This window comes from Callithrix jacchus, chromosome 19 (assembly GCF_049354715.1).
Source record: "Callithrix jacchus isolate 240 chromosome 19, calJac240_pri, whole genome shotgun sequence".
Classification (NCBI taxonomy): Eukaryota; Metazoa; Chordata; class Mammalia; order Primates; family Cebidae; genus Callithrix; species Callithrix jacchus.
In genome coordinates this window covers 42,444,997-42,457,892 of record NC_133520.1, presented here as the reverse complement: position 1 = coordinate 42,457,892, position 12,896 = coordinate 42,444,997, and the positions used below count along the sequence as shown (strand labels likewise).

The following is a 12,896-nucleotide window of genomic DNA, read 5'->3' as shown; positions in this document are numbered from 1 at the left end:
AAATAAGGTAGCCTGGCGTTGAAAGATGGCTGCAACCACGGACATAATGAGGTCTCTTGGGTCTTTACTACAGCAAAAACAGCAGCAGCAACAAAAACACTTCATTTTATAATCCATTTTAATTGACAGATAGCAAGCTAAGTGAAGTAAAGTAAAACAATCAGCTCATTCACTGATCTCTAGAAGAATGGGGGAAAAAAATCTCATCTTAAATCTTCGCCAATGTAAGTAAGAAAATTTTGCTTTCCATTATATCCTTCTCCAAAATTTATTTTTTAAATGACTACTAATTACTTTAGCATATTATCAGTTGCTTCTCTACAACATTATATACATTATTTCTTACTTAATCCTCTCAGTCAAGTTCTAAAGTATGTTTATTTCCAGTTCACGAATCTTTAAAAAGGAAGCTACTTAATGTTGAAATCACTTATTCAAAATCATCAAGCCATTAATACGGTAAAACTGAGTCTCAAATAAAGGTTTTTTAGCTCTAAATTCATGTCTCTTTTTACATCACACACAGTTTTTAGGATGTTGGCTGCTCAAGAAAGGAAATAAAGTTTTTTTTCTAATAACCTTTATAAAACAGTTGACTCTTGGAAAACACAGATTTGAACTGCCCAGGTCCACTTATACATGGAATTTTTTCAATAGTTATACCAAGTGTGCCTGTCTCTCCTGCCTTTCTCCTTCCACCTGCTCCACACCTCTTCATCTCTGCCACCCAAGATAACAAAACTAAGCCCTTCTCTTCCTCCTCCTCTTCAACCTACTCCACATGAAGACAATGAGGATGAAGATCCTTATGATGATCCACTTCCACTTATGAATGGCAAATGTTTTCTCTTCCTTATGATTTTCTTAATATTTTCTCTAGTTTACATTATACAGTATATAGTACACATAATACACAAAATATGTGTCAATTAACTTTAGATAATTGGTAAAGCTTCTGGGAAACTGTAGAATGTTAGTAGCTAAGTTTGGGGAAATCAAAAGTTGTAACATGGATGTCTGATTGCACAAGGACTGAAGTCTCTAACCTCTGCATCGCTCGAGGGTCAACCATATTTCACTTTCTAGTTTTATGCAAATAAATTGATATAAACAAATGACAGAGAATTGAAATATTTTTTCCCCAGAGAAAACTGACCCAAGTTTTAGTTAGTAGTCATGCATTAAAAGTAATTGCCATTTACATTGACATTATATTGAAAAGCACCAACAAACTCTGATCATATAATAAGACAAAGTTCTTTTACGTGAGAGATAAGCTGTCAAGTATTATTAAACTGCTTCAGAACTTCCTTATAGAAGTTATATTTGAATTATCTCTTTCTGTCAATATCAGATTATTGGAACAAGGCTGAGAGTACATTTAAGTATTCATTGGCCAAAATGTTAAAACCCTAATATGAATTAACATGTAACTAAAGTTGCCTGGAGCCTAATGTCAGAACTTGTTCAGGCTTGTCAGTCTAAGCCAACTTTGCTGATTAATTAGTCATAATAAAATAATCTATTTTTTAAAAAGCCATATATAGGTAAAGAATAGAGATATAACTTCCTAAAGAATACAGATATAACACAGAAATATCAGCAATTTATGAGGCAAACAGTAAATCTGTAAATAATTTAACACAAATATTTTAACAAAATATTCCACAGGACTAATGTTAGGTTCAAAGGAAACAATGCACGTGAAATAACGCTGTAAAGAGTATTCGATGTTTATTTTTAATTATCTTACAAGAATACCCTGTAGAGACAAAAACTTTATCAGTGTGCTTTTGGAAGCAGTAACTGTTGCTGGTTGGATGATTCAGTTATCATGAACTATTCTGGCAGGTTTCAAAAGCAGTGCCATTTTAAAACATTAAAAATGTCTAAAAATGCAACCATAGTAATAGATTCTGAGTGCATGGGTTGGGGGGAGAGGGAGAAAGACAATGACAAATTGGTCCAAAAGGACACTGAGACTTCATAGTTGGAAGACTATTGTGCTGACAATTAGTAACAGAGGAAGCAGAGCACAAAACAAATGAATGAAAAAAGCTGAACTTGCAATGAAAGACCTTATTATAGTTCAGAAACATTATTGTAATAAAGGGGCAATGTACTCTCCTCTATAAAACTTCCAAACAGGCACCCTAGTCTCTTTTCTCTTCCCCTGCATTTCATTTTTCCATTAGCATCTGCTTGATTATGTATTATTTCCAACCCAAAAGAAAGCCTCTGTATCCTTCCTAAATTCCAAGGCTTAAAGGTCCTTCTTCCTAATGTGGCCTTAGGTCTCATTTAACTTTACTCAAAGTGTAATAAATGCTTTTAAATAAAAATAAAAATATAGAGGTGAAAAAATCAGAAGGCCAGTAATTTAGCATGTATCAACTCAGAGAAAGCAATAAAACATGTCCCTCAAGTTCAGTGTGTTAAATATGCAATGATTCTGCCTCTAAAAAAATCAGTCTCTCTCCTGTGACTTCTATGACATAATTGGTAAGTAATACTGAAATCTTCATATACCAGTGAATCATCTACAGTAAGCTGCCACTTCTCTAAATGGAATTATCCAAAAGCTCTCAAATACATCTTGTCTTCATGTACTAGTCAAGAATAACAAGATCTGATCCATGATACTGACAGACAGACTAGTCTAGAGGCATGGAAACCCCGTTATCTTCCGAATTGCCCACACTAGAAAACCTCTCACCTCAAGGCCCTAATGTAAGGTAGTCAGAGATCCTTTAGTTAAGTAGGAATATGAAAAAGCACTGGTCTGGAAACTCAAAAGCTGTGGGTTTATCTCCCAGCTCCAACTCTGAAAGAATTCCTTGCCATTGGGAAATTCCATGAGCCTACTTTCTACAGCTATAAAATAAATTGTTTGTCCTTCAAGGATGATTGGTGGTAACATTAAATATATCTTACTAACACACACGTATGTGTGTGTGTATGTATGAGTATATGTATATGTATATGAAGAATGTAGCACAAGGTACTCAACAAGTGGTAATCTATTACTATACTACTCATCAACACACTCAATATTTCAAGAAATTATCTGCTGCTGACAGGCAAACCACTGAATTAGAACAAAGGACTTGAGAGAGCCAGACTTCACTTTGACTCTCTCTCTCTACAGATGACAAAATTCTGAGTCCCAGGATAGTTAAGCAACTGGCTCAACATTACATAGTAAGACTCTATCAGCCACCCATCTACCACATCTATATTTGTTCCTTTGCTCTAGCAGAAAAAAAGTATCACTGTTATATAAATTCAATTCTTGACAACAATAAGACTCCACTGTTAACCCAATGGGTGATACCTGGCATAGCACTAAATTTCTGTGGGTAATGACTACATATTACTTGAACAGAGTTGTAATCTCTGAACCCCATATATGATTAAATGCATTCACGCCAGATGTTAGATCAGAGTTCCAATCACAGTTCCACCATGTACTTGCTTTGAGGCTCTGGGAAAGTTTTCCAATCTCTCTAGGTCTCAGATCCATCATCTAGATTTTTTTCTTTAATAATATTTATTTCATGTTGTTCATGTGATAACAAAATGCAATTACACAAATAAAGCACCTTGTAAAAAGCAGGCTCTTTAAAAATATTAATTTTTTCCCTAACTTCCTTAAACCGTAATTGTCCTAATTTCTGATTAATCATAAAATGGGATTAAAGCACCAAATATAATGGGTATACAATCAACTTTCTAATTACAGTGTCAAAAACTAATTACACACAATCCTTTCTCTAGAAACTAAGTATTTAAGTTAAAAATGACACACTAAAAAAAAAAATTCAACAAATAAATCAGGTAGGTATCTACATTCAACTTAACCAAAATAATCTATAAATTTACTAAGGTCATAAATTAATGTTGTCAGAAAGATACGCGAAAAGAATTATTTTTACCCTTCAGATATAGAAGGGTGTTATGGAGGAAAATGCTGAAATCGGTAATAAGATCAAACTGTACATGGATCCTTAGCTCAGTTTCAAAGGCTAGCTGGTGTTGGTGGCACTACACTCAGTAAATTTTTATCTGAAAAACTGAGATATACAGAGCTATCAATAATTAATTGCAAAAATATATACAGTAAATATACTACAGTTGCCTTACCATACACAGGCTGCAGGTGCTGATCCTCCTACCCCTACCCTCCACTTCCCATCCATAATACCCCAACTTCTCTACATAAAAGGCAAATTTTTAGAAATTAAATATGTAAAGAGATAATATACCCCTTTCCAAGCTATAGTATAAAACCTTTTTAGCTTAATTTTTTTAAAAACCTGTAGGTAGGATTTTAAAATGGAGTGTTTATTTGTGTCAATAAAATGATTTTATATTCTACTAGGAGAGATGAATTCAACTGGGAGAGAAGACGCAATGTTACTACAGAAACTGCAAATAAAACACGAGGTAAGCTACAAACAGGGTAGCTAGTGCCTAACTGTAGTCCTGAGAAAACAGTGTCCAAAATAATTAGGGCATTCTGCTAAGTACTCAAGTACTATATTTATTCCTATCATTCATTATTCTTCCTCATTTGATATTTTTCGCTCTATACAGGGATAAGGAAATAATATACCATCTGGAGCTTTCATTCATTTCTGAGGATTTTATACTCACTTATTTCAATAAGATAAAAAGAAATTCAAAGTTTCTCAGAAATAATTTTCCACATCAATGCTATTCTTGTTACCTGCAAAGTAACTTTATCTTTCAAAATTTTACTATTTCTCCAAACAATCTCAATTTCTAGAGAAGCTTTTCTTTACAATTCAGTCTTTAATGATACCTCCTTTTCCTAAATTTTAAATGCATATATTAACTGCAAAACTTACTTCAGAACTTAGCCATAAAACATCTCAAAATACCAATTCCAAGGCTTTGTGGCATATTTTTGCTACTAGACTATAAATTCTTCGAAGCCAAGGGCTAGATCATGTATCTATGGAATAAGAAAATGAACAGAAAATTATAGGTTCACTGTGGTAGACATGGGTTCATGCTGCGGGCGCTGCCATTTGCCAGATAGTGGCCTAAGCAAGTCATATAACCTCTCTGAGTTTCTTTAAAATGGGGAACATAATACTTACCTCACAGTGCTGTTGTGAAGATAAAATGAGATAACATATGTGAAAGGGCTTGGTACATAGTAACTCTCAAAGAAAGGTTGGTTTCCTTCCTTATTTCCTTCTTTTTTCCCCTCAGTACCTGGTACAATGTTCAGAACATAAAAGCCCTCAATAAAAACTTTCTAAATATTAGAATTTAGACTTCCGAAAAAATATATTTAAATATTTTGATGACTCCCATGTTTCCAAATTGTGTTACTTTAAGTCACACATGCATACACACAAGGTAGTAAACTTCAAAACACAGCAGGTGCAAATGGTTGTTATTTGAGAAGACTAGAAAAGAAAATCAAGGAAGGAGTCAGGTATTTAAAAATAATTGGATGATACTAATTACTTAAGCACCCATCAACAACTAATAGTTGATTGCTAACCTTAGAAAAAGTTAAGTGGGGGCGAGGGGGAAGGCAGATACAGAAGAAAGGAAGGAGGGGAAAAGAAAGGAATAAAGGAAGGTGGTCAGGCTGGAATCTCTTCTATGTCCTCTATATAAACTATTGAAGCTGATCACTACTTGCCTGACTTCCTTTAAAAATAATCCCCACTGCATCCTCCACCTTTCAAAAAGGGAGTAATCTAGGAAGCAAATTAATTTTAATTTTTCCTCCAATGGATGGGATCCCCTTCAACCAGTCAGAAAAATACTCAAGATTTTATTACTTAAAAAAACACACACACACACAACTTCTGACAAAAAAAGGGACAACAATAGTCACATTAGTGTGAATTCCTCAGCCTGCAGAAGGTTTGTCTTCCAAAGGCTAGGGTTTAAAGAATTTGGTCCACATCCCGTTCCTCTTGCCCTCACCACAAACCCTGAGTCTCATCCAAAGGTTTTATTTTTTTTTTTAAGCAATCAATATGTTTATTGAATATTCTTTTTTACTGTATAAACGTTTTTTACTTTATTATACTTTAAGTTCTAAGATACATGTGCAGAACATGCAGGTTTGTTACACAGGTATACATGTGCCATGGTGGTTTGCTGTACCCATCAACCGCATTAGGTATTTCTCCTAACACTATCCCTCACTTAAGCCCCCACCCCCTGACAGGTCCTGGTGTGTGATGTTCCCCTCCCTGTGTCCATGTGTTCTCATTGTTCAATTCCCACTTATGAGAACATGTAATGTTTGGTTTTCTGTTCCTGTGTTAGTTTGCTAAAAATGATGGTTTCCAGCTTCATCCACATCCCTGCAAAGGACACGAATGTATCCTTTTTTATGGTGCATAGTATTCCATGGTGTACATGTGCCACACTTTCTTTATACATTCTATCACTGATGGGCATTTGGGCTGATGCCACCTCTTTGCTATTGGGAATAGTGCTGCAATAAGCATACATGTGCATGTGTCCTTGTAGTAGAATGATTTATAATCCTTTGGGTATATACTCAGTAATGGGATTGCTGGGTCAAATGGTATTTCTGGTTCTAGATCCTTGAGGAATCACAACACTGTCTTCCACAATGGATGAACTAATTTACACTCCCACCAACAGTGTAAAAGCATTCCTATTTCTCCACATCCACTTTACCATCTGTTGTTTCCCAACTTGTTAATGATCACCATTCTAACTGGCGTGAGATAATGTCTCACTGTGGTTTTGACGTGCAGTTCTCTAATGACCAGTGATGATGGGCCTTTTTTCACGTTTGATGGCCATATAAACATCTTCATTTGAGAATTGTCTGTTCATACCCCTCGCCCACTTTTTGATGGTTTTTTTCTTGTAAATTTAAGTTCCTTGTAGATTCTGATTAGCCTTTTGCCAGATGAATAGATTGCAAAAATTTTCTCCCATTCTGTAGGTTGCCTGTTCACTCTGATGATATTTTATTTTGCTGTGCAGAAGCTCTTTAGTTTAATTAAATCCCATTTGTCAATTTCGGCTTTTGTTGTCATTGTATTTGGTGTTTTAGTCATGAAGTCTTTGCCTATGCCTATGTCCTGAATGGTATTGCCTAGGTTTTCTTCTGGGGTTTTTATGGTTTTAGGTCTTGCATTTAAGTCTTTAATCCATCTTGAGTTAACTTTTGCATAAGATGTAAGAAAGAGGGTCCAGGTTCAGTTTTCTGCATATGGCTAGCCAGTTTTCCCAACACCATTTGTTACATAAGGAATCCTTTCCCCTTTACTTGTTTTTGTCAGGTTTGTCAAAGATCAGATGCTTGTAGATGTGTGGTGTTATTTCTGAAGCCTCTGTTCTGTTCCATTGGTCAATATATCTGTTTTGGTACCAGTACCATGCTATTTTGGTTACTGTAGCCTTGTAATATAGGTTGAGGTCAGGTAGTGTGATGCCTCCAGCTTTGTTGTTTTTGCTTTGAATTGTCTGGGCTATATGGGCTCTTTTCTGGCATTCCCATTGAAAACCTGCACAAGACAAGGATGCCCTCTCTCAACACTCCTGTTCAACATAGTACTGGAAGTTCTAGCCAGGGCAATCAGGCAAGAGAAAGAAATAAAGCGTATTCCAATAGGAAGAGAGGAAGTCAAATTGTCTGTTTGCAGATGACATGATTGTATATTTAGAAAACCCCATGGTCTCAGCTCAAAATCTCCTTAAGCTGATAAGCAACTTCAGCAAAGTCTCAGGATATAAAATCAATGTGCAAAAATCACACGCATTCCTATACACCAAGAATAGAGAGCCAAATCATGAGTGAACTCCCATTCACAATTGCTGCAAAGAGAATAAAATAACTGGGAATACAACTTACAAGGGACGTAAAGAACCTCTTCAAGGAGAACTACAAACCACTGCTCAAGGAAATCAGAGAGGATACAAATAAATGGAAAAACATTCCATGCACATGGATAGAAAGAATCAATAGTGAAAATGGCCATACTGCCCAAAGTAACTTACAGATTCAATTCTATCCCCCTCAAGCTACCATTGACTTTCTTCACAGAATTAGGTGTTACTTCTTTAGCCATAGTGATGTCTTCTTTTTTGGCCAGAAGGAGGCCATGAGCAGGGTTTGGGAAATCTTCCTCACTTTGTTTAGTCGTAAGAAAAAATAGCCCCAACTAATCAAAGTCCTAGGCATCAAATGAAACTGGAAATTTTTCTCCAACCAAACAATAGCATTTGGCCTCAACTACAAGAGATTGTTGTAAGCAATTTCTCATAAGACTCTTTAAAGAAAACTCAGTAAAGTGGTTTCCTCCTCACTCCAATGGAATTTAGTGAAAGAAGTATGATTGCCAGTTAATTCAGCAAATATTACTGAGTACCTTCTATCTTATGTTAATATTATTTGGATAACATTTTACAATGTACAAATAGTTTTCAAATATATTATCTCTCTTTTTTTTTTTTTTTTCTTGAGACAAAGTCTTGCTCTGTTGCCCAAGCTGGAGTACAGTGGCACAGAATTTTCCTGCTTCAGCCTAATAGCTGGGTCTGTAGGCATGAACCACCAAGCCTGGCTAATTTTTGTATTTTTACTAGAGATGGGCATTCATTACGTTGGCCAGGCTAGTCTCAAACTCCTGAAACTCAAGTGATCCACCTGTTTCAGCCTCCCAAAGGGTAAGCCACACCACCTGACTATATGATCTCACTTGATCCTCACTGTAAGCTTGTGAAGAAGGTATTATTAGCTCCATTGTTTAAAGATGAGCAAAATGAGAATCAGAGAAGTTATGTGATTTGCCCAAGGTCACACAGCTAGTAAAGTAGCAGAACCAAGTCCCAAAGACAGGTCTTCTGACTCCAAGTCCAATGTTCCAGTATAATGTTATGGGGCATTTTTAAAATGAGTATGCACGGTCATTGTCTTCTGCAAGTTTACCATTCCCTTTGATTCTAAATAAGCCCCCAAATTGCTGATATTCTGATGAAAAAGGATCAGAAAGTAAAGACTGTAACTAAAAAGACTGGCTTGGGAATACAAATCGGGAAAGGGGTGGGAGACCATGGAAGCTACTAGAGAAGAGGAGGAAGGCTCTAAAACAGAAATCTGAGCAGGTCACCTGTAGTTATAATGAAAGGAGATAATATTTAGTAAGAAACTCAGATGATACACACAAAAAGTTATGGTTATAAAAGACATAACAGTGATGAAATCTTTCAGAGATGGAGAGGGTTGTTTTCACCCATAGGAGCTAGATTTGAAACTCCTGACTGCCACAGACACTTCCATTAAGATGAATTTACACTTTTTCTGCTTTTTCACTTTCATTGTGCAAAATAAAGAAAAAAGGATGAAAGAGTGGACATTTTGTGGGATTTTTGTTCCTTTCAAATTGGAGTATGATTTGCAGTGTGAGGGAGAAAATATGTGCCACTATTACATTATAATTTTCTTTAAAATGATTTCCTTTTAAAATAGTTTTTACAAAAGTTTTTCTCCATTCCCAATTCTAAACTTGGTTTAAAGTTAAATTCTGCAAATATATGAACATAACATCACCTATGAAAATGGAGGCAAAAAGCAAAATTTGTTTAAATTTATGGTAATTTACTTTTTAAAATAAGGCAGCTATTCCTATTCCTTAGAGTGGGATACACCTATTAACAGATGTAACTTTCCATTTGTCTGAAAATATGATAGCATAAAGAAAGACAAATATCTAAGGTGATAGATTTATCAATTACCTTGATTTTCATTATATGAATGTACCAAATAATCACATGTACCCAAAATTATGTACAGCTAATATGTATCAATTTAAAAGTTTAAAGAAAGTAAATCAAGAAAAAAAAGAAAACACCAAGTCTTCAAGTGATCAAATAATTAAATGATCTAAAAATCATTAAAAACAAACACAGGGTTAGAAATCTTGTATGTAATTAAACCTGACCAGAATATAGCAAATGTATGTCAAAAAGAAAATGTATAGAACATTAAGGATAACAGAATGAAAAGATACAGGGTATAAACATAGCTATTACTTTGGCAAGAGTTTAATTGTGGATATACATTGAAAAACAATTCAGCAGCTTCTTGTGAAAAATGAAGAACATCTGACATTTCTCTAAGAAGGATATAGTATTTGCAAAGAAACTTTTTTTGAAGATGAATCTATCCTATATAAATTGCTTCCAAATATTCCAGAAAAGATAGTATTTGAAGGTTAACAGACTGATTAGGAGACTTAACATAATACAGAAAGGAACCGATGAAGACATGAGCTAGGGTGGTAGCAGTGAGACTGAAAAGGATGAGGACTAAACAACAGCTTAGTGACTGACTCATGGCCTGTTTGTCTAAGGATGTAACCCCTCCACTGCACACTATAAAGAGGTCCTTTAAAAAAAAAATGAATAATGATTTGGAAACTTGGATGTTCAAAAACTTCATCATACTGATATTCATGGCTTTCCATAATCTGATTACTAACTCTCTGAGCTTTTTTTCCTCCAATAAAAATTTTCCATCCCTCTAGGATATTGGCTATATCATTAACAAAACAAGCTACTCCTTAATACTTGCCTTCATTTGTTTGCTTATGTCGTTAATCTCACTGAGAATGTCCTCTGTCTTCCAAAATCTTAATCAAACCCTTTTCGTCAGGGCTCATGTTAACCTCATCTCAAGAGTGAATTCTTAGTCACCCTTGCTAACACTTACCTATTACTTCTCTCAGCTTCCACAGGAGCTACCTTCTACAGAATTCATTTTGGCAATTCATCCCATTTTTCCTCCCACTGCTGTATGTTCTATGTGAATGTCTTCCATAGCCAATGACAAATTCTTACATATAAAAATTGTATTATATACTCCTTTCACTATCAGGTATAAGTTTATAATGATTAATCAATACTTCAAAAGTGAATTATTCTGATCTGTCATTCATATACGTTTATATAGTAAATCTTTATATAGTCTATAGTTTTTCTAGAATTACATGATTATGATTCTAGGTTGTATTATCTGTTATATACAACTAAGAATCAAGTCATAAGCTTTTTCTCTATCCCCATGTATGTCTACCACTAGAAGTATTAATAAGAATAAATTGATTTTTCTACATATTTAAAATCTCTGTATATAATATTTGTGCAAAGATTTTTTTTTTAAAAGAGACAGGGTCTCTCTATGTTGCCCAGGCTGGTCTCAGAGTCTAGCCCTCAAATGATCCTCCCACCTTAGCCATATGAGTAGCTCGGATGAGATAAAGATGTTCGTTGGTAGGTTTAGGTTCCAAAATTTCCTTACTTTCAAAGAGAGAGAGAGAAAAGTCAGAGAGTAAGTATTTGGGCCATGCGCGGTACCTCACGCCTGTAATCCTGACACTTTGGGATGCCAAGGAGAGGATCACTCGATGAGCCCAGGAGTTTGAGATCAGCCTGAACAAAATGGTGAAACCCTGCCTGTACAAAAAAACTAGCCAGGTGAGGTGGCATGCAAATGTAGTCCCCTCAATTCAGGAGGTTAAGATAGGAGGATGGCTTATACTTGGGAGGCTGAAGCTGCAGTGAGCCATAATCATGCCACTGCACTCCAGCCTGGGTGACAGAGAGCTTGTCTTAAAAAATAAAAAAATTAAGAAAAAAAAAAAGTAAATATTTCACATCATCTTTTAAAATTGGGCTTAGAAATGTAGAATGACCTATTTTTTAAGAAGGGACTATAAAAAGGTTTCAGAGAAGAAAAGAATATTGGTCAGGGTGGGCCAATATTTGCAGCATAGAAAAAGCAGAATTATAGAGAGGCTTCTTAGGACTCATTCTCTATTCTCTTCTGTTTTTTTTCTTGGTTACTCAAGAATTTACTGTAAGTTGTCTCAGTCAAATGAATAAGGGAGGAATACACACTGCAGTGGGATAAGAAGTGAAAACAATGAGTATAAGACTATCTTTTTGAAAGATTTAAATCAGAAGGGAAGCAATTCAAAATTGAATGAAGACTGGAAATTCTCGAGCCCCTTACAGTTCTCACAGTTTTTATACTCTGTTTTTGTTCCATATAAATAAAAAGCCTATTCTGGTAAAATATCATTAAAACCAACATTGATTAAATATGAAGTAATATCTTTAAATATCAGAAAAATAATGGACTCAAATGGTAGCGACCAAAGGGATATACATATATACATTTCCCAACATACTTTAGAAATACCTTCTAAAATTATCTTTTAAAAACGTATTAAATAAAGGGGACTAGGGCAAAGCGAAAAGCATAGCGAAGTAACCCTCTCTTTCACCAACTGTTCCTTCCTTAATTCCTCATAAAGACATTCTTCACTGCTCTCTGCCTGGAATATCCTTCTCCTCTAATCTACTTAACTACTACTCACTCTTCAAGGGCCTGCTCAAAGTCCACCTCACAGAATCACAGAATGTCAGGGACGAAAAGGACCTTACAAATCCACTGAATCCAAATATTTTTAACGTGCTGATGAAGAAACTAAATGAAGATCAGAGTTTCAGAGAATAACCTGCCCAAGGTCATGTTATTGGCAGCCTGTGGCCAAGTTGGAATTTGAACAACTTCTTCAACTAGTACCCATTTCACTAGACTCGTTATTTCCTCATGTAATTCTTATTTACAAAATTTAAGATTGCAGTAAGTCAAGCTTTAGTAATAAATTTTTAAAAATGTATTTCGTGTAAGATTCGTGTTAATAATACTTTTGAAAACTAAGGAGCTGATCTACAACTTTACTTGTTAGTTTGAGTCAACTATCTACAGCTACTTGATTATACATGAATACAGATGTCAAATAATATTCATTTCATAGATAAATAAGCTGACTGTCAGTCACTAAATAGGATCC

The 12,896-nt window shown here is 35.1% G+C and overlaps 1 protein-coding gene and 1 long non-coding RNA gene across 16 annotated transcripts in view; one reads left to right on the top strand and one right to left on the bottom strand.

Moving 5' to 3' along the window:
* Positions 1–12,896, bottom strand: part of AKT3 (AKT serine/threonine kinase 3) — a 343,677-nt gene that overhangs the window by 181,066 nt on the left and 149,715 nt on the right. The gene's annotated exons all lie outside the window — the stretch shown is intronic.
* LOC108589217 (uncharacterized) lies at positions 123–12,720 on the top strand. Its single transcript, XR_008478037.2, has 4 exons — positions 123–224; positions 4,382–4,446; positions 6,322–6,376; positions 12,354–12,720. It is a non-coding gene; the product is annotated as an uncharacterized LOC108589217 (long non-coding RNA).